Here is a 21,447-nt window from a genome sequence, read left to right as displayed (position 1 = left end):
GAGCTGAGGGCATTGCTCAAGCAGCACAAGACACGGGACTGCAGCCAGCTGCCGGGGGCCGCCTTGGGGGCCCAGAGCTGAGGGCATTGCTCAAGCAGCACAGACACGGGACTGCAGCCACCTGCCGGGGGCGCATTGGGGGCCCAGAGCTGAGGGCATTGCTCAAGCAGCACAGACACGGGACTGCAGCCAGCTGCAGGGGGCCGCATTGGGGGGCCCAGAGCTGAGGGCATTGCTCAAGCAGCACAGACACAGGACTGCTGCCGGGGGCCGCATTGGGGGCCCAGAGCTGAGGGCATTGCTCAAGCAGCACAAGACACGGGACTGCAGCCAGCTGTGGGGGGCCGCATTGGGGGGCCTCAGCACAGACACGGGACTGCAGCCAGCTGCCGGGGGCCGCATTGGGGGCCCAGAGCTGAGGGCATTGCTCAAGCAGCACAGACACGGGACTGCTGCCGGGGGCCGCATTGGGGGCCCAGAGCTGAGGGCATTACTCAAGCAGCACAAGACACGGGACTGCAGCCAGCTGCCGGGGGCCGCCTTGGGGGCCTAGAGCTGAGGGCATTGCTCAAGCAGCACAAGACACGGGACTGCAGCCAGCTGCAGGGGGCCGCATTGGGGGGCCCTCAGCACAGACACGGGACTGCAGCAAGCTGCCGGGGGCCGCATTGGGGGCCCAGAGCTGAGGGCATTGCTCAAGCAGCACAGACACGGGACTGCTGCCGGGGGCCGCATTGGGGGCCCAGAGCTGTGGGCATTGCTCAAGCAGCACAAGACAAGGGACTGCAGCCAGCTGCCGTGGGCCGCATTGGGGGCCCAGAGCTGAGGGCATTGCTCAAGCAGCACAAGACACGGGACTGCAGCCAGCTGCAGGGGGCCCACATTGGGGGCCCAGAGCTGAGGGCATTGCTCCAGCATCACAAGACACGGGACTGCAGCCAGCTGCCGGGGGCCGCCTTGGGGGCCCAGAGCTGAGGGCATTGCTCAAGCAGCACAGACACGGGACTGCAGCCAGCTGCCGGGGGCCTCATTGGAGTGGAGTGGAGTGGAGTAGTGTGGCTCACTGGTTAGAGGCGGCAGACCCGGAAGCAGAGGACGGCCCGGGACCAGGGTTCAATTCCAGACGAGGCAGGGTTGTGGACCAGGGCCAGCGGACTCGATTATTCTCGCCTCGGTGCCCAGTCTAACCAGGGATTACACAATCGGCAACTCTGGGCATTAGCTTGCCTCATCTCCACAACGGCCCCCCACATTCGCCGGGGATGCCTGGTTTCACCTTGGAGATACCCAGGAGGGACCATCTCACAGGGATAGCCAGGACGGGTTCCCCAGCGGTCTACAGCGCCACGACGCCTCGGCAGCAGTGCGCTTTACAAAAAACACATACATACATACATACATTGGGGGCCCAGAGCTGAGGGCATTGCTCAAGCAGCACAGACACGGGACTGCTGCCGGGGGCCGCATTGGGGGCCCAGAGCTGAGGGCATTGCTCAAGCAGCACAAGACACGGGACTGCAGCCAGCTACCGGGGCCCGAATTGGGGGCCCAGAGTTGAGGGCATTACTCAAGCAGCATAAGACACGGGACTGCAGCCAGCTGCAGGGGGCCACATTGGGGGCCCAGAGCTGAGGGCATTGCTCAAGCAGCACAGACACGGGACAGCAACCAGCTGCCGGGGGCCGCATTGGGGGCCCAGAGCTGAGGGCATTGCTCAAGCAGCACAGACACGGGACTGCAGCCAGCTGCCGGGGGCCGCATTGGGGGCCCAGAGCGGAGGGCATTGCTCAAGCAGCACAGACACGGGACTGCAGCCAGGGGCCGCCTTGGGGGCCCAGAGCTGAGGGCATTGCTCAAGCAGCACAAGACACGGGACTGCAGCCAGCTGCCGGGGGCCGCATTGGGGGGCCCTCAGCACAGACACGGGACTGCAGCCAGCTGCCGGGGGCCGCATTGGGGGGCCCTCAGCACAGACACGGGACTGCAGCCAGCTGCCGGGGGCCGCATTGGGGGGCCCTCAGCACAGACACGGGACAGCAGCCAGCTGCCCTGGCTCCTTCATGTTTTATCCTCAAATAAACTCCTGCTCTCTGAGCTGCGGGTGGATTCACCCGGCCTGAACTTAAGTGACAACAAAAAGATAAAAAGTCCGGTTGTAACTCAAACTAAAATGATTTATATCCCGGCTGTCCTCTGCGCAGCGCTCCGCTCCCCTGACCAGCTGCCCGAGACTCGCTGCGGCCGTGGCTCACATTCACTCAGCTCTCATTCTCAATATATTTAATTTAAAGCTAAACATGCGTCCTTCTTAGCCTATAGTTCACTGCTCGTCTCCTCGGGCTGCACTGGAGTGGTGCCTGGCAGTGGAGCTCGGCTACAGTGACTCTAGAGAATGGGTTTATTCTATAGCAGCTGAGATCCGCGCTGGCATCTCAGCCGCAGCCGCCACTCGACAAGGATCTCCGCCCCAGGGAAGGTCTTTCGGGGTGAAGCATTGCCCCCCACCCCAACCCCCTGAACACTTACCAGATGTTGAGATCTCCCACACCGCACGCAGGGGACAATCTACACAGCCCCAGTAGGGGTGAGGGTAGTAGGGCAGTACCCCCCAGAGGCGTAACGAAAACTGAGGGGGGCCCCCCAGCAAGGTACAAGGAGGGGCCCCCTCCGGCCTCTATCAGAAGCTCCCCGGACATATTGCTGTGCTGAGGGGGCCCCCTGGAGCTTGCCGCCCCCCCCGCACCGCGGGGGCCTGTGTTACGCCCCTGGTACCCCCATAAATCTTTAAGTGACAAAATGCGGATAGTTCTGTTCACATGAAGTCCTGAGTGCAGGTTAAAAATACATCATTTCCACTCGCGAAGCTCTGGCTCGGGCACATGTCAGAGGAGAAAGACACCCAATCCCAAAGGTTTTCTTACACACATAAATAAAAGCATGTTCTTTACTAAGCAAATCTCATATCTCAAAATATGGAATACTGATTACTCTTACCGCATATTATGCTGACTTTTGGGAGCGAGGCTTAAGTCCTGCTTGAAATGGTGCCTACACTAAGCGAACACCCTTCCATGTTTGCTCGTTTGCAGCACTTTAAAGGCTTTCTTAGAGTGTTTTTGTTGCTCAAATTGGTGGAATGGGTGATATTTATAGGTTTCCCTCCTCTTCATTGATTGATTTTGCTCACGAGAAAGTGTCACTGCTAGACGTTGAAATATCACTCATAATTACACTGAAATTATAAAAATGTCACGTATGGCAATCTGAAACCTTGGCAGCTATGCAACAAGTGTATTAAAGATCTGCTGAAAGATGGCAACAACCTGATCTCTGCTACCAAAGGTAAGTCTAAGCGAGTTCTGCAGTAGCAGGGAGCACAGCTGAAAGCGCCTTGCTCCAGAACAAGGCACGTGTTCACTAAGCCATGCAACAGAGCAAGTTAGCCAGATTTACGTCGCCATAAAAGGAGTATGCCAACGCTTTGTTTATGCTTTTTTTTAGGTCTCGCCTAACCCAGCGCATGCGCTGGTCTGGCGAGACTTATTGAGAGGGCTTCAAAAAGTGCTACCAGGCCAGCCTAGAGCTACAGTGCATGTGCGCGGGCGCGCGCGCCACACTTTACCGCGATTGCTTTCACTTTCGCGGCCGCACAGCCGCTTTGATGTTTGATCACGATCACTTTCACTTTCGCGGCCGTACGGCTGCTTGGCATAGCCAATAGGTCTCGCTTTTGGGACCTTATAACTATTTAGTTATGCAACTGTTGCATGGCTAAACACTTATAAGGTCCCAAAGGCGAGACCTATTGGCTATGCCATTGCTTGTTTCTATTGCAGGTAGCTCAGCTGGGACAGTTACACACTGCTTACTATCCTCCGCATATTATACAAAAGTACATAGTTACAAGGAATGTGTCAGTGCCTGTAAGTGTAACATGCTGGTTCAGTTATAGTGAGTTATTGCACGGGTGCACATGTCACATCTGAGAAAGTCAATGCCAGGTAGACAATGGTAGGAATTTGTTATGATCTAATTTGCATAATGAATCCATATCTTTAGTGCAATTCTGTTAGGAGGTAAAATAACTTACTTTTTCCACTCCACACAGTTCCAATACACTCAATACCACACAATTACTATCCACATATTTCCACTACACATCACGCCACATAATTCCACTACACAAATCCACACCACCCCACACAATTCCAAAACACACAATTCCACAGCTAACAATTCCAAACCAACCTACATCATTCCACTCCAAACACATCCATTCCACTCCAATCCAAAACACATGGGTAAAAGACATTCTCATTTACAACGCCAATACCACTAACTCTCACAAATGTGAGACCAATTTGCATTGCAAATGCTTGTTGTTTGGGTGATCTGTTTTTACCCCTTGTGTCCTTCCCTGACTTACTGTAAAGCGTTCTGTTACCCCCGGTGGTCATGTTCGCGCTATAGAAAACTTTTAAAATAAATAAAATAACTTAAAAGCACTGGTTGGAGGATTTTAACAATATTATGCAATATTTAATATTAAGGCAGGGGCAGCTTAGTGAGGGGTGCCTGGTCATGTGAGCTCATGTCAGTTGTCAAAGAATGTCATGTGTATTTTGCATCAGCCTGCCTCGATTGCGACTTTGTAGCACTGTATGCCTTTAAATAGTTTCAAAACATTGTACATTCAAACATAAAGTATCGCTGTCCCTTTTTCAGATATTTGCTTTCAACTAACCACTGCGCAATGTGAAAACCCGACCGTGTATGGATTGTATGTTGAGTTCAGATAGAACATTGCAATGCAGGGGACACATTTCCTTTTTGTACATACATGGGAAGGGGCACAGATGAGTGGGAGTTGACCAACGTACAGTTTTCAAGGGTTCCCTTACTTTACACAACTGGTGAACATTGACAACCAATGTGCTATCAGTAATTCGCATTTCCTTCGTCACTGAAAAGCCAAGGCGAGGTAGGAGCTGGGTTTACATGCTGCTTGGAGGATAAAAGGGTTCCAGGGTCAAAGTCTGAAGGAGTCAGTGTCCTCTGATTCATCTAAGGGCAAAAATACAGTAATTTATGGCCCTTTATAAACTTGTGATTTCCTGCCGCACCTCCTGAGGGCACTGGCTCTACTAGTAAAGCAGCTCTGAACCAGAGCTGCAGACGTACACCCGCAAGATAAACATCAGATGGTACAGCCCAACAAAAGCCCTCGCACACGCACGGAAATGGAATTAGATTTCTCTTTCTTGGGCACTCAGACACAAATCGGGTTTTATGAGGGTACTTTACGTTATGTTATGTGTATTTGTAAAGCGCACTATCGCCCGTGAGCGTATCCTGGTGCTGATCAGGTGTGTGTGTGTGTTTAGATTTACCTATGGTAGGTTAGTTAACTGAAAAAACAGGCCTTCAATTTCTTGTGGAGTTCCAGAAGAGGGGAGGAGGATGTACTGTGGGGGAGAGGCCGTTCCACGCTTTAGGAGCGATGTGTGAGAACACCCGTCCTCCTGATCTGGTTATGTCGACATGTGGGATGTGTGCGAGTAGGAGTCCTGCAGAGTGGAGGTGTCTGGCTGGTTGGTGGAAGGAGATGAGACTCTCCAGGTAGGTTGGACCCAAGTCGTGTAGTGCCTTGAATGTGTGTGTGAGGAGTTTGAAATGAACGTGCCTGTGTATCAAGAGCCACTGGAGTTCCCTGAGGTGTGATGTGAGTTCTGTGTGCGAGACTGAGGGTGAATTTGGCAGCTGAGTTCTGGATGGTTTGTGAGTTGCCTGCTGATCAGAGAGTAGAGGGTGTTCCCATAGTCCAACTTGATGGTGACTGGGGTGAGTGACAATTTTTCTAGTTTTGCTTGGGCGCCCTTTGAAGATCTTCCTCAGCATCTTCAGGGTGTGGATACAGGATGCAGGGACGACAATTGTTGGACCTGACCCTCTCTGCAGGGTCACCTCCGAACTTTTTGCCTTTATCCTCCACGTTTTTGCTGAATTCGGTTTTGTTGACCATAGGACCCTGTGCACTTTACCACTGCTGACCAGTGCTAAAGGGCTTGTGCTCACTCTTCTAAACATAGTAGAATTGGCTTACACCCAACTGGCATATTTCATTTACTTATACGTCCCTAGTAAAGTGGTACTACATGTACCAAGGGCCTCACGCATCTTCTCTGTTGCGCAGCACAACCCCAAGCAGTACCATTGCATTACCTCTGCTACATGGACTCTCCTGTCACAAGGACTTCTTATCACTGCCTCGCAGGTCCTTGGAATTTACGCATTGCCTCAGCTGTGTGGCACATGCTCGACACCGGAATTCACATCGCAAACCCTCATTGACAATGATGCAGGACCTAGCACTGCAGCCTCGGACTTCCTCGGAGAGGATGCATCACCTCAGTTATGCGACACATCATCGACATCGGACTTCACATCGCAAACCCTCATTGACGATGATGCAGGAACTAGCACTGCAGACTAGCATCTCCTCGGAACGGATGCATTACCTCGGTTGCGTGACGCATCCTCGACATGGCAGTTTGCACCTCTATGCAGGCCCAAGTGGGTCCCAGTAGCCAGGCCCGTACTCCATCACGGTTGGACTGAACTTGTGACTTTGTCCGGGTCTAGCGAACCAGATATCCACAGTTAGCGCTTTGTGGCACTATTTCCACTTAAATCTTTAAACCTGCATATCTCCGGATCTACTTATTCCATTTTTTTTGTTTTTGGTCTTGTTTAATTTATTAAAAGGTACTCTGTTTTTTCTAATCTGGTGTGGGATCCTTTTTGTGTTGTGCGTTCATTTTGTTACTGTTTGTAGTGTTGCGCAAATACTTTACAAATTGCCTCTTAATTAAGCCTGACTGATCTGTGCCAATCTACCCGAGGGATGAGCACAGGTAAATTTAGGGTTTGCTGTGACTTTACCCTGACAAGGATTGTGGCTACTACTTGAGTAGGGTTCCACCAGCCTCCGGCAGTAACCAAACCAAATTTCTTCCAGCATTGACTTGTGCGATCATGTCCAGTTTGCTGGGGATGATTTCGAGGTTTGTTGCACATTGGTGCTGGGTCCGACTTCGGCCGTCTGCCGGTTGGAGTCCCATGGTGAGTTATTTTTGCAGAAGATCACTACTTCTGTCTGTTGGTGTTGAGCTTGAGACAGATGGCTTTCATCCAGTTAGAACCTTTGGTCATTTAGGAGGTGAACTTGTTTCTTGTGTTGGGGTCTTGTAAGACAGGGGAGTACATATTGCATCTCGTTGGCGTAGGAGAGGATGTTGATGTTGTGTGCATGGATGACGTCGGACAGAGAAATCATGTATGCGTTGGAGAGGGCGGGGCTGAGTGATGAACTTTGAGGCACTCCGCACATGAGTTTGGGGGGCTTCAGGGGGGAAGGTGCCACACTTACAGCTTGTGTTCTGTCCGTTAAGAAGCAGATCCAGCAGAGAGCAGGTCCTTGGATGGTAGTCTCGTGCAGGCACCTGATGAGGACGGGGTGTGAGACCAGAACTGTTGTGTCTCCTCTATCAAGGATCACAGGAATGTCGTCAGTGGCGACGAGTGCTCTTTCTGTACTATTTTGGGCCTGAATCCGGACTATGTGGCATCAAGGAGCTGGTGGTTGCTGAGGTGGTCAGTGAGGCGTTGGTTGATTCGCTTCTCTAAGGAGATGTGTCTGTAGTTGGAAAACGCGGCTGGGTCAGCGGATGGTTTCTTGAGCAAGGTTATGATTTTGTTCCAGAATAATTCTGAGAGCGCGTTGCAAAGGTCTTGTGATGTTGTGATGTTGCTGAAGGCAGCAGAAGGTGTGGTCAATTCCTTGATGATGGCGAAGATTTCTTTCCTGCTTTTAGTGCCAGCGTCACTGCGATCAGCAAGAACTTTGTACTTGGTGTTCCATATCTGCTGATAGTAGCGTCTTTGGTAGTAGGGTAGTTTATTTGTAGAAAAGGATTCGCCACTCTACTCTAATCCAAGTGGCAATGTTTGCTGCATTACCACTCATTTGGGGATTCAGGAAGGGAGTTGGAGGAGTCATTGGGAATTTTGAGGAGGAGGCAGGAGCAACTCAGAGAGGGCAGAGCAGGTATTTAAGGCGGAGAGCAGCACACAATGTAGAGAACAGCAAGCATTTGCAAAGCCAACTGGCCTCAGCTTTTGAACCTATTAGCATTGTCAATGATGTGCAGTAACAACAAAAAAGTGTAATGACGTGTTTGCATGCATATGTGTCGTGACAACAGCAGCTCTGCATGCGTATGCACTTATGCAGCACAGCACATGCGTGCATATATGACTAGCTACGGTCCCCATTTTGTTTAATTTTTGTATTTGCTGTTCCATGATCGTGGACACTATTTTGAGCAGTAAATTATAAAAAAATAATTTAAAAAAGGAAGAAGTTAACATTCTCAAAAGCGCATTTTCAAAGTGATTTGCCCAGAATCACAGGATGTTGAGCGTCGCTGCCGAGACTCGAGCACGGTTCCCCAGCTTCGAGGTCGACCGCTCTTGCCCTAAGGCTACATCCTCTCCCCAACTCTTCTGGAACACCTTAAGATTTCACTCAAATTCAGACTTCAAGCAGTCCCGCCAGCGTTACGTGTGAGTGGGTCACCCAGTCCTGATGTTTTCCTCTGCATTCTGGTACTTGTAGTGACGCACTACAAGTACCAGAATGCAAAATAAAAACTGTCCTCGAGTGTCTGTGGTTTCCTGAGTTAGAGGGCTCCACCTGCCCAGAGGTGGTAGGATCAGGGGCATTACTTCCGTGTACTGTGGCTCGAGTTACGCCCTGCCCTGCCCACGGCTTTGGAAACACTTGAGTTACTTTTATTACGAGCAGGTAGGGAGTGTTGTGCAAACCTGGAGCGGCTGAGAGGATAAAGGCCGCCGGCGCTGGCTCCGGCGAGAGTGCACCTGCTGTGGGTACCGAGGAGAGCCGGACGGGGCCCTGGCGAGAGGCCGCCGAACAGGTACCGCGCGCAGCGCCCCCACGCACGTTTCTGGGGTCAGACAGGCTTGGAGGAGACGGACGAGAACTCAAAGACCAGATGGCAAGCGGCCATTACGGTTCCTGCCCGCCCCCTCTGAATTATTGCTGGGGGATAGGAGGCGTAAAGTGTGTATGTGGGGGGAAATTGGAGGTGTAAAGTGTGAGGGCGGCGCAGAAGGGATATGTAACTTCAGCTCACTCGCTCCTACGTTACGTAGAATTAACGGGGCAGAGGTGTGGCTTGAAGCTTGGGACCGAGGCTTTTCCTGATAGTCATAGGGCGTATCCAACTGAAACGAGCATTGCCAAAGCCAATTAGCCTCACCTTTTACACCTTTTGGTTTGCCAATGCTTTTTCCCGCTATAGTGCATCATCGGCGTAATGACGTGGCTGCTGCTGGTAGTAGCTGCATAATTCCCCAACATACATTCCAATTGACCCGTTTCAGTCGGAAGACTCCGGGTTTTTAAAGCCAAAATTGGTTTTATTGTAGCTGTCCCCCGTCCTGTGCTTCATGAGTCAAAAAGGAAAATGCATTCCATTATTTTTTTTAAATCTCCCACTTTCAAGTTTTAAACGGTTAGTATGTAAGTCCTAGGTGCGTGAGTAACCGATGACGTATGCGTGTGCATGCGTCACCAAGCACGCACACCCCCTTTTTTTGTTTTTATTTACCAACTCTATATTACGGGCGCCACTTGATCAAATAAATGAAACGCTATTGCGCCAAAGTGCTTCTAAGACAGCCCACTAGCAGGTAGCAGCTACTGTGGGCTCCCAAAAAACAAAACGAAAGACAAATATTGAAAGGGCTGTGAGTGGTTGGGAGCGATGGAGGAGCGGGGGTGAAGGGGGGGCAATGGAAGAGGTGAGCAGGAAGGGACCAACGGAGGTGTTTGAGGCTGGGCCTGGGAGGGGCGGGGTTGAAATAAATATCAAAAATATATATATGCTGGACTTCCCCGCTCCTACACCACTGGCCTTGACAACAGCAACCTCCCCAAATCCATCTCCAACTTAAATAGTTGGATCGCCGCCTGCACAGATCCCCTGGCTCCTCCAACAAAGCTTCAAGAACCAGACGCAAGGAAGCTGGTTCACAGGAGAGGTGAGGATCAACAAACACCACTGCAAGCAACTTGAACACAGATGGAGACTGTCAGAACGACACCAACAAGCACACCTACCAATCTGCCCTCAGGCGGTGCCATCTGCAAATCAGAGTCTCCAAACCCATCATGCTCACTGACCGCATCAAAAGGAGCACCAAGGAGATCTTTAACCTAGTGAAAGGTCACCTTTCTGGCAGCAAGGTCCACCAGCAGAGGCCCCTCTCAGGCCCTCCGCACCCAGCTGATCCTACTGCTCACCAGCATCTACAACAATTGTGAGCCTCAAACGGACCCATCCACTCTCACAGCCCTCCTGCCCATCTCTACCAACACCCAGAGGAGCACCGTGACCACCCAGCCCACTGTCCGCACTCACAAAACTCCAACCACCATGCAGGCTGTACACTCTGGAGCACCTTCGGAACCTTATAGCCCAGTTCTTGATGGTCAGTCTGGCAGAGGTATGGGTGACCCCTTCCAGCAGCCACGATGCCACTGATGCTTAAAGCACCTAAGCAGATCGTGCCTCCCAGAAGGAGCCCCAAGGGAGGAAGAGGTCCGAAGGCACCTCCAACAATGTTAGCGTGGCTCCGTGATGGCAAGGCAGAGATGGCGAGAAGCCCAGGAGACTGGAGAAGGTAGTGGAGAACACTGCAGAAACCACACGTCGAGGAACACTAGAATCTAGAAGTAGGCAGGAGTGAGGAAACACTAACTGAAGAGAAGAAGTGATGTGATGCAAGCAGGAAGAGGAAACTGACCCCTTATATACGCCTGAAAACAGGAAATCGCCTCCCCAAACATGCTGTTGCCATAACAGTTGGGGAACATCTCATAAGAAATAAATAGAAGAGCTTCCATATTGGATTGGGCTCAATTTATACCCATGAATCCATTCTAGAGGATCCTGGTGCAGTTCTTCCAGGAAGGAGACCTCTATGGCGTCTTCTAGCAGACCCCCAGGGAGAGGACCGCAGGAGACCGCACCAGCGTGTCCGCTGCCCTGCTGGCGGCTGTGCAGTGCTCCCCACTCTCCTGAGCTGGATGCAGACACTGTTGAGTGGGGCGCAGGCTGCAATGTGGCCTTTGGTACAACATGTGATAGGGTGGGAGAGGCAACAGTAAGAAGGAAAGGGGTAGGGAAAGGAAAGCGAGCGAGGGAGAAGGAGAGGACCAGGTGAGAGAGTAGAGGGAAGGCAAGGAAAAGAGAAATAAAGGGTGTAAAAGGATGTCTTGGTGTGTGAGACATGGTTGAGGAGTCACAAAGCTTCCATTCCTCTGCAGGAAAGAAGAGGGCAGGAGATAAATAATGGGTTAGAGGGGGAAGAGAGACCCCAAAAGCAGTCATGAGTGTGACAAGAAAGAGACCTCAGTGAGGTCAGTGAAAGAAGAGGGAGACATCTCGAGATGATGTAATTGAAATGGCATTCCTTTTACCCATCCATTCATTCAGAGGTAAAATATTCACATACCAGCACAGTAGCCTTCCCCCAGCTTATACTGCACTCCTGGACGGACCAGGGAAAGCCGTCCAGGGACAGCGACTCTTCGGATGGTTCTCCAAGCAGTGGAAGACACTTGGGTCCAGACGCAGACTTTCACCACATACGTATTGTGTATGGTCAGTCAATGCTCCAATTCCTTTATTAATAAATATTCATAATATTCATAAAAGTACGTTAACAGGTACACATATAAATGTCTATTAATAAATTTACTAGTTGGAAAAAAACCTGTTGAAATTTTAAAAAGTCACGACTTGCAGTAATGCATTTCAGACTTTAGAAAATATCCAACATAAAAAGCACATTGTAAGGGCAGTCACTATCCTCAAAAAGCAAAGTGCAGGTTTACATTAGTAAAAAAAACAAAAAAGCATGAGAATTAAGAAAAGAATTTAAAAACGACTGTTGGACTTGACCCTTTTTGAAGGGTCATCCCTAAACTTTTTGCCTTCCTCCTGTATTTTCTCTGACCTGTTTTTGTTGGTTTTATGACTCTGGGCACTTTACCACTGCTGATCAGTGCTAAAGTGCATATGCTCTCTTGTGTAAATTGATGTATTGATTAGTGACTCCATGATTGGGTTATTTGATTTACTTGTCAGTCCCTACTACAGTGCACTGAGTGTGCCCAGGGATTGTAAACCAAATGCTGCTGGTGGGCTTGCAGCACTGGTTGTGCCACCCACAGAAGCAGCTTGTAAAGTGTGTCTCAGGCCTGCCATTGCAGAGCCTGTGTGCAGTCTCTGACTGCCATGTCGACTTCAAAACACACAAGATGATGGACGGAACGTTGCACATAGGCAAAACATTCACCCCCAGTCACAGATCTGGGTTTAATCCATCTTTATTTTCCTCACCACGCCACCCCAGTATAGACATGGCCATATGCAAATCAGTTTTGACCCTGTGCCTCGTGGGAACAGACCAGCCCGAACTGCCAAGCCATGTCTTCCCTGGACCGGAATCAAGCATCCTAGGACCGGTTTCGGGGTTTCACCCCTCTTCAGCCAGGATAGCTTTACTCCAGTGGCGTAGTGAGCACGGGACCCACGTCTGGGCATACCCTTCCCACATAGGGCGAACAGCAAAACACACAAGATGTCCCTAATATTGCACAAGGGGCTTCACTAAGTAGTACTTTATAACTCAGCACCCCCTCAACTGCCTGGTAAGGCAGACAACCCCCTCAAGCAACTCTCCAACTCACCTCAGTCTTTAATGGGCGTGAAACAATTGACAGTGTCTTTATTCTTAATGAGCCACCACTGTGTTTCGGTCTGCTAGTACGCAATATCTAAAATTAATACATAACCACGCCAACTCTAGTTCTCTCTGTGTCACTGGTGGTACGGAATCAAGTTACATATTAAGCAGGAAGCAAAAAACAGGTGTATATCATGGTGACGTTCAAAGCATATGTTATATTAGTTCCGGTCATGTGATGTGATGTCAGTTGTGAAAGAACGCCATGTTCACTTTGCGCCAGCCTGATTCTATTGCGACTTGGTAGCGCTGCATGACTTTGAATGGTTTCAAAACATTGTATGTTTTAAATATAAAATGTTGCTGTCCCTTTCTCAGATATTTGCTTCCAACCAACCACTGCTCAAGCTGAAAACCCGGCCGTGTATGGATTGTATGTTGAATTGAGATAGAACAATGTAATTCTAATAGAGGACATGTTCCTTTCGTTCATGTACACACGAGGGAAGGGGCACAGGTGAGTGGGAGTTGACCAAGATTCAGTTTTCAAGGATTACATTACTTTACACAACTGGTGAACATATACAACCAATGTGCTATCCTTAATCGCATTTCCTTCATCACTGAAAAGCCAAGGCGAGACAGAAGCTGGGTCTACATGCTGCTTGGAGGAAAAAAGGGTCCCAGGGCCAAAGTCTGCAGGAGTCGTCAGTCCTCTGATTCATCTAAGGACAAAAATGCAGTCATTTATGGCCCTTTAGAAACTTGTGATTTCCTGCCACACCTCGTGTGGGCACTGGCTCTACTAGTAAAGCAGCTCTGAAACCAGAGCTGCACATGTACACCCGCAAGATAAACATCAGATGGTACAGCCCAACGCGGGGTGCTTCTTCTTAACCCCTTCGGTGCTCATGACGGAATGGTTCCGTCATGACCCACGGTTGAGCTGTGCTCATGACGGAACCATTCCGTCATGACCACGCCCGCGCAAGATTCCGTCAGCACAGCGGCGGAATCTGCGCAGCATCGAAGGGGTTAAAGCCCTCACAAATTCGCACACACACGGAAATGGAATTAGACTTCTCTTTCTTGGGTTTTAAGACGCAAACCGGTTTATGGGGGAATTTTACGTTATGTATGTGTATTTGTAAAGCTCACTATCACCCTTGAGAGTATCCTGGCACCGACCAGGTGTGTGTGCCTAGATCGACTTATGGCAGGTTGGTTAATTGAAAAGCCAGGCCTTCAACTTCTTGTGGAATTCCAGACGATGGGAAGAGGCTGTGATGTGGAGTTAAATGCCGTTCCACGCTTTAGGAGCGATGTGAGAGAACACCCGTCCTCCTGATCTGGTTATGTCGACATGTGAGATGTGTGCGAGTAGGAGTCCTGCAGAGCGGCTGTGTGTGAGCGGTTGATGGAAGGAGATGTGACTCTCCAGGTAAGTTGCAGTTTAAATGACAAGGGGGCCCGAGCGGGTAGCTTCGGACCTCGGGTGATTACTTATTTTTAAAGAACAAAGGTCCTTAGCTTAGTGATAGATAATAGAGACATTTCGACATAGACTTCAATACGAACTATGGACAGTCTTCCAATGTCCAGCCGGACAGAGGAACATTTATTTCAAACAATACATAAGGAATATAACAGAATGAAAACCACGGGGAGAATAAAACAAGGGCACAATCCTGTACCGAGCTTTAACAGAAGAGAAATGAAGAGAAAGCAAGAATAGCAGGCAAAAACATAGGGAGCAAGTGGTAGCTTACAATACAGTAAAATCTCGAGTAAGCTCTAACCAACAGTAACCACAATACAATTTTCACAGTGGATAAATCGCGTTGCTGTTTGAAAAGTCGACGTTTCGATCCCTAGTTCCTAATGCAATGGGATCATCCTCAGGACTACACAATAAATTATTGCCTGATTAAATTAATGACGCCTTATGATTGAATCATGGTGTGCCAGAAACAGGAAGGTGGCCTGTAGAATCGCGTTAAAATACCTTGAAAAAGGGTGTTTTGGCCGTTGTCTGAGGAATAAGGATCAATTCCTGGTGTACGGCTGGGCAGGGCGTCAGCAGGAGTTGCAAGGACAGTATAACAGCAGACAATGGCTGTTGGTGTATATGGAGCTCAATCGAGTCTCATTGAACCAGGGCGGAGGGCCACCAGTTTCAGTCCCATAGTGAGTTGTTCTTCAGAAGAATACTACTTCTGTCTTGTCAGTGTTGAGCTTGAGACAGTTGACTTTCATCCAGTTACAGCCTTTGTTCATGCATGCGGTGAATTTATTTCTTGTGTCGGGGGTCCTGTCCAAGATGGAGAGTATGAATTGCGTCTCGTCTGCAAAGGAGAGGATGTTGATGTTGCGTGTGGATGACGCTGGCTGGAGGGATTGTGTATGCGTTGCAGAGGATGTGGCTGAGCGATGAACCTAGACACACTAGCCACCCCGGAGGGTTTCTGTGTGGTGAGACAGGACAGATCTACGGGGAGAGGAGGTGGCTTAGCCATAATTCACAATGCAGACCTAAGAGTCAATACTGACCCTTTAAGTCGACCGGACTGCGAAGCGTTCCTTTTTTCCATTTCACTCAACCACAATCAGTCCTTTAAAGGGATTTTGTTATATCGTCCCCCTGGCCCACATTCGCGCTTCCTTCTGGCCTTGGAAGAATTTGTAGAACTAGCTATAAACCATTCGGATTTCACCATTTTAGGAGACTTTAATTTCCATTTAGAGGACTTAGGGGACAAAGACACTTCCCAATTACTAGCTGACCTACAAGTGGCAGGCTTATCGCAAATGGTGAATGCCCCCACTCATCAAGCTGGACACACGCTGGATGGGCTGTTCACCAACAACCCCAAGCTTTTTCTCTCTTTAGTTAGTCCTGTGGTATGGTCAGACCATTCCGCGGTTATTTTTACCATCCAGACTAACAATCGCAACTTCGTCAAACCCATGCCTCGCATTTCCATCAGCTCGAGAGCCTGGAATAACTTCGATCACCTATTTCTTTCCCAGACTCTAATAGACTCCCGGTACGAGGTTTCCCCTAATCCCAGCGTAACGTCCAGCAGATACCAGAAATGGATTTCTGACGCAGTAAACCATGTGATTACGGCCAAATCTTTTATTTCGAACAGGGCATCACCTTCGGCCCCGTGGTTTACGGACGATCTCCGATTACAACGTCAACATTGTAGGAACCTGGAAAGGCGGTGGAGAAAGCATTATAACCCTGTCGATAGGCAGACCTATAAGGATGCCCTTGCACTGTACAAAAAATCCATTGTGAAATGCAAGAGTATCTTTTTTCTCGCCCAAATTGAATCAGCTCAAAACTCAGCTAAAAAGCTGTTCCAGGTAGTTGATGCCCTCTCCAACCCCCCCACAGGCCCTCCGACGGAACCTTCTCAAGTTCTGTGCAATACGCTGGCCACCTTCTTTTTTACTAAGGTCTTCAAGATCTATTCATCATTCTCCCTCCCCGCTTGCTCTGTTGCTCCCGATCCCCCTCCTTACTCGCCCAAGTTCACCAATTTTCTCCCGGTCTCAACTGAACACATTAGCAGGTTGGTCACTTCTATCAAATCTGGCTCCCCTTTGGACCCTTGTCCCTCTGCGATATTGAACACTCTCACTGAGGTTATAGCACCTCCCTTAACGGTCCTTTGTAACTCCATTTTTCAAGCAGGTGTTTATCCGGAAGTCTGGAAAGAGGCAGTTATTAAACCTCTTTTGAAAAAACCGTCTCTGGATCCTACTGATTCAGCCAACTATAGGCCTATCGCCTGTCTACCCTTCCCGGCCAAAATCTTCGAGTCAGTTATGAACCTGCAACTTTCCGAGTTCATCGACCATCACAATCTTCTAGATGATACTCAATTTGGGTTCAGGAAATATCATGGCACGGAAATGGCCTTGATAAAGGCTTCTGATGAGATCAGGACCATCATGGATCAGGGGGGGGCGGCGGTTTTGGTGCTCCTTGATCTGTCCGCCGCCTTCGACACGGTCGACCACTCCATCTTGGTCGACCGTGTCGCATCCATTGGTGTAACTCATCGTGCAAAAGATCTCATTGCTTCGTTTCTGGCCAACCGAACTCAAGCGGTGAAACTGGGTAATTTCTACTCACCCACTTTCTCTCTCCCCTGCGGGGTCCCTCAGGGATCCTCGCTAAGCCCCACATTATTTAATATATATGTGGCGGATTTGGCGAGGGTTATAAAAGCTCATAGGTTGCTGTTAACCACCTATGCTGACGACACCCAACTGGTGTTGTCTGTTCACAAAGATGGTCCCGCAGTCGCTGCTAATTTTCAGGAAGGGATGATGGCCATCAGCTCGTGGATGGCAGATAATAGTTTAAAATTGAACTCGGATAAGACCGAGGTGCTAACCTTTGGTAAGCTTTCCCCTGAGTGGTCTTCAACCTGGTGGCCCAGTGAGATGGGTCCCCCCCCCACTCCAGTAACCAAGGTTAGGAATCTCGGTATCTTGTTCGACAATAAACTTTCTTTTAAACATCACGTCAACGCAGTGGCGACATCATCCTTCTATATGTTGAGAAAAATCAAGAAGTTGTTGCCATATCTCCCCTCGACTGCAGGTAAAACCTTAATCACCACCCTCGTTTTTTCAAAAATGGACTATGGCAACGGTCTCTTTCTTAATGCTCAGGAGCAGGTCTTAGCCAAGCTGCAATCTGTACAGAACGCGGCAGCAAGATTACTGCTCGACGTTCCATTTCGTCATCCTACCTCTGCGGCCATACACCATCTGCATTGGCTGAGAGTAAAGAGCCGCATAAAGTTCAAGGCTTTATGTATTGCCTATAAAGCCATTCATGAATCAGGACCCAAGTTCCTGAAGGACGCTTTCCAAATCTATGTCCCCATAAGAACTTTACGATCAGCCTCCACGCATATGCTCCCGGTACCACGCACCAGAACCTCCACATGGGGAGACAGACGCTTCCTGGTAGCAACTCCCAGGCTGTGGAATTCTCTCCCATTGGTCATAAAAACTTCCCCTACCCTTACCATTTTCCGCAAGCTCTTGAAAACTTGGTTATTCAACCAGTGATCCCTTCAGATGCCTCTGTCTATAGGAAGTTCTTATGCGCCGAGACACCCTAGGGTATTTGTGCGCAATAAAAATCTCAAAAACATAAACATAAACATAAACACTCTGTGCATCAGTTCAGGGGCTTCAGGGAGCACAGTGCCTGGCTTGTAGCTTGTGTTCTATCCATTAAGGAGCAAATTCAGCGAAGAGCAGGTCCTTGGATGCCAATCTTGTGCTGGTGTCAGATGAGGATGGGGTGCGAGTTCATGTCAAATGATCCAGCCTCAATGACACCCGCAGGAGCTTTGCACTTAATGTTCCTCCGTGTCTGCTGCTGGTAGTGTCTTTGGTTGTAGGGTACTCTATAACACCACACTACTCCAATCAAAGCTACAACATTTTCTGCATCACAAATTATTTAGGGATTCAGGGAGGGGTTTGGAGGAGTCATTGAGAAGCTTGGTGTAGAGGAAGGGACGCCGCGGAGAGGGAGAAGCAGGTACTTAAGGGGGAGAGCAGCATAAAAGGTAGAGAGCAACAAGCATTGACAAAGCCAACAGGCCTCAGATTTTGGACCAATTGGCATTGCCAATATGTGCAGCAAAAAAAAAGAAACAAAGTGTAATGACATGTATGCACGCGTATGCTTTGTCACATTATATCAGCTCAGCATGGCAACGGGTGCATGCACATATAACATGCTTTGATCCCCGTTTTGTTTGCCTTTTTATTTACTGTTGGATAATCGGGGACACTATTTTGACCAATAAATTATAAAAAATAAGTAACAATTCACAAAAGCACATTTTCAAATTGGAGCAGCACAGCAGTAAATAGAGTCTACCAAGTCGTCCAAAAAACAATTAAAATGGGTGATCGATGACCAGCGAGCAGGGAGAGGAGGCTTGGAGGAGACGGTGCCAAGATGCCCAGCAGTTCTGGACACTAGTCTGACAAAGCAAGAGGTGTGGAATTGCAGCTGCCCTGGCACCCGCAGGGTGCCCTAGAAGGACGGGCCTCTATTTCCAGCAGGGCACCAGCCCACCCCCCTTCTGCTAAGTATGAGGACCCCTCGGGGAGAAGTCCCCCTACTCGGGCAGCCAGGGGCTGCGGCGCACAGGGCGTGTCACTTCCGGGGTGCGAGGAACGAAGGGGGAGTATATAGGCCTCCCCCACCCTCTGTCCTTCCTCTTTTGCGCCCTGGACACACCGTCTGTGTGGTCTGGTTACTGCCGTCCATGCCATTCAGATTTCCTCGCGGGATCCCCAGGAGCTGTGCCGCGGTGAGTGTGCTACTGCCCTTCCCCCTTCTTGTTTCGCAGGCACGATCGCAAAGCCCAGCCATTGCCGTGGCTGCGGTCCTCCAGGGGGGGCAGGGCAGCTCCCTAGGTGTGTAGGGCAGCGGCCCCCTCCCCTGGTCGTGGTCAGCATATGGCCGACCGGGGAGGTGTCTAAGGGTGTAAGAGGAGGCCACGTTTGCATTATGTAGGGGCGAACCAGTCAGCGCGTAGTCCCCCGGGGGGTTTTGCCCTTCTTTCAAACGTACCTTGCTGGTACCAGGCTGTGTTAGGGCCAACCGTAGACGCGAGGAGCCTTGGCCCACACGATACCTCGCAAGCGCCGAGGAGGCGGGAGGGGCTTCAGTGCCCCCTGCAGAAGAGCGTTCGCTCCTCTCCCCCTCCTTCTCAGCACGGCCTATACGCCCCTTCCACCTCCCCACCTCTCTCTTTCTGCTCCCGCTCTAATTTTGGTTGTTGATGAGGGAGTTGGGGGCGGGCCGGGGCCAGCTCCCGCAACACTGGCAGCTATGCTGGACTATCTTTGACTTTATAGGCTAGCGCTGAGAATCACCACAGGGTCCTACACTCCACAAATACCTGATACAAATTTTTCCACTCCCTGGAAGCCTCTTCAGATGATTCTCGAGAACACTGGTGGATAGAGAAAGGGTAGGGGGAGGCAATTGTGCAGGTACTTTGATGTTTCCGGTTGTCACCATGGTAGCAACAGTCGTTGTATTGTATTGTAATTGCATTTATATAGCGCTTACTACCCCTGGCGAGGCGTCAAAGCGCTTTTTTTGTGAGTAGCACGCTACTCTGCAACCCATAAAGGATTAGGGTTGAATTAGTATAGTGAAATATTAAAGTAATTTGAGCGGTGGATGGGTAGAAGAGGGAAAAAAGGGCATTTATATAGCGCCTTTTACCTCTGATGGGGTGTTGAAGCGCTTTTTTCGGCATTGACAGAAATATAAATTTAAAAACTAAAATTCCCAAGAGAAGCCCAGGTATTTCTGGTAGAATAACAAATGGTCTGAAGCCCTCCCTTGAGGGTCCAGCAGACACAGCAGATATTACAATCCCCATTTCTGTGTTTTGCAGTTTCGGATCAAATTTCGTTGTTGCTCCTTTCTGGAAGACAGGAAAGCCAAGGACTCTAATTTTAGCTCTGTTAGGACTGTTCCCTTCCTTTGAGTAAACACCCATTGAGTCTCTGGGTGTTTTCATGCAGCTTGCTTGTTTTTGTTTTTTTATATCACGAAATGGGCATTAGAAAATTTATGAAATAATTTTCGTGCTGAAATTAAAGGCGGAAGTGCAGTACGGCACGGCCTGACCTCTAGAGTGAACAAAAGAGTCTCCTCGCTGTCGGCGGTAGGTAAACAGGATGAAATAATTGGCAACTTAACTCCCTCAGCCATCCTAACGGTAAAATAATTAAAGGCAATGGTACGTTCACGTGACGGGAAGCCCTCAAACGCAACTTTTCACAGCACACGTGGTCTTCTGATTAACATTCGTTCCCGTTTAATATTATGTCTGCCGACACTACGCACCTGCTATTAACAGTGATGTACAATCTGCCAGTGTATCTGAGGAGGGTGGAAAACCGGGACATTATGAGTGGATTGGTATTTTTCGACTCCTGTACAAACGATTTTTTGCGCAGGGGTTGACATTCAGAGTTATGCAGTATTTATCACATCTTGTTAATTACTGAGAGTGTTCATAATCTCACCTTTTATTAAATTTCGGCACATCAAACCTAGCAGGATTTAATAAGGAAAATAGTGCAGTATTTTCGGTAACATGCACATTTTGGTGCAGTCAACACAAAAATCCACATTATTCCCCAAAACTCAGAATAGGTGCCATTTATTGCACCAAATGCATTTTGAACACTGGGGGAGTCTAATTTTATTGAGTGCGATAAACAGCACCAACTCTCCGACACACTCATAATTAGGGCCTATGAGATTGCGGAGACTGGCCATGAGTGGGACCGACTTCCAGATTTGAGATGTCTGAGCGAAAATGTTCTCAAAATGACTCAGGATTCAATGGGTTATGGTGCACTCAGATGGACAAACCTTTTAGGTATGGCCTTTGGCACAGCTTTAGCTATCTTGTCAGGCTAGTGCTTTTCCCAAAAAAAAAACATATATTATAAATATACACACACAAAAAGAGGGGCTTTTGGTCAGTGGGCTTCATCCATTGGTCTGCTAATGTGTCACTCATATTCTGG

The 21,447-nt window shown here is 49.3% G+C and overlaps 1 protein-coding gene across 1 annotated transcript in view; it reads left to right on the top strand.

Annotated features, from left to right (window-relative positions):
* Positions 1-8,849: 8,849 nt before the first annotated feature.
* Positions 8,850-21,447, top strand: part of LOC146782964 (phospholipid scramblase 1-like) — a 125,988-nt gene continuing 113,390 nt past the window's right edge. Inside the window, exon 1 of the mRNA XM_085639890.1 lies at positions 8,850-8,996. The gene's annotated coding sequence lies outside the window, so the exon portion shown is untranslated. The remainder of the gene's footprint in view (positions 8,997-21,447) is intronic.

The sequence above is a fragment of the Triturus cristatus genome, chromosome 12, assembly GCF_964204655.1.
Source record: "Triturus cristatus chromosome 12, aTriCri1.1, whole genome shotgun sequence".
NCBI lineage: Eukaryota > Metazoa > Chordata > Amphibia > Caudata > Salamandridae > Triturus > Triturus cristatus.
Note: the sequence above shows the minus strand (reverse complement) of the source record. Positions and strands in the feature narration are given on the sequence as shown.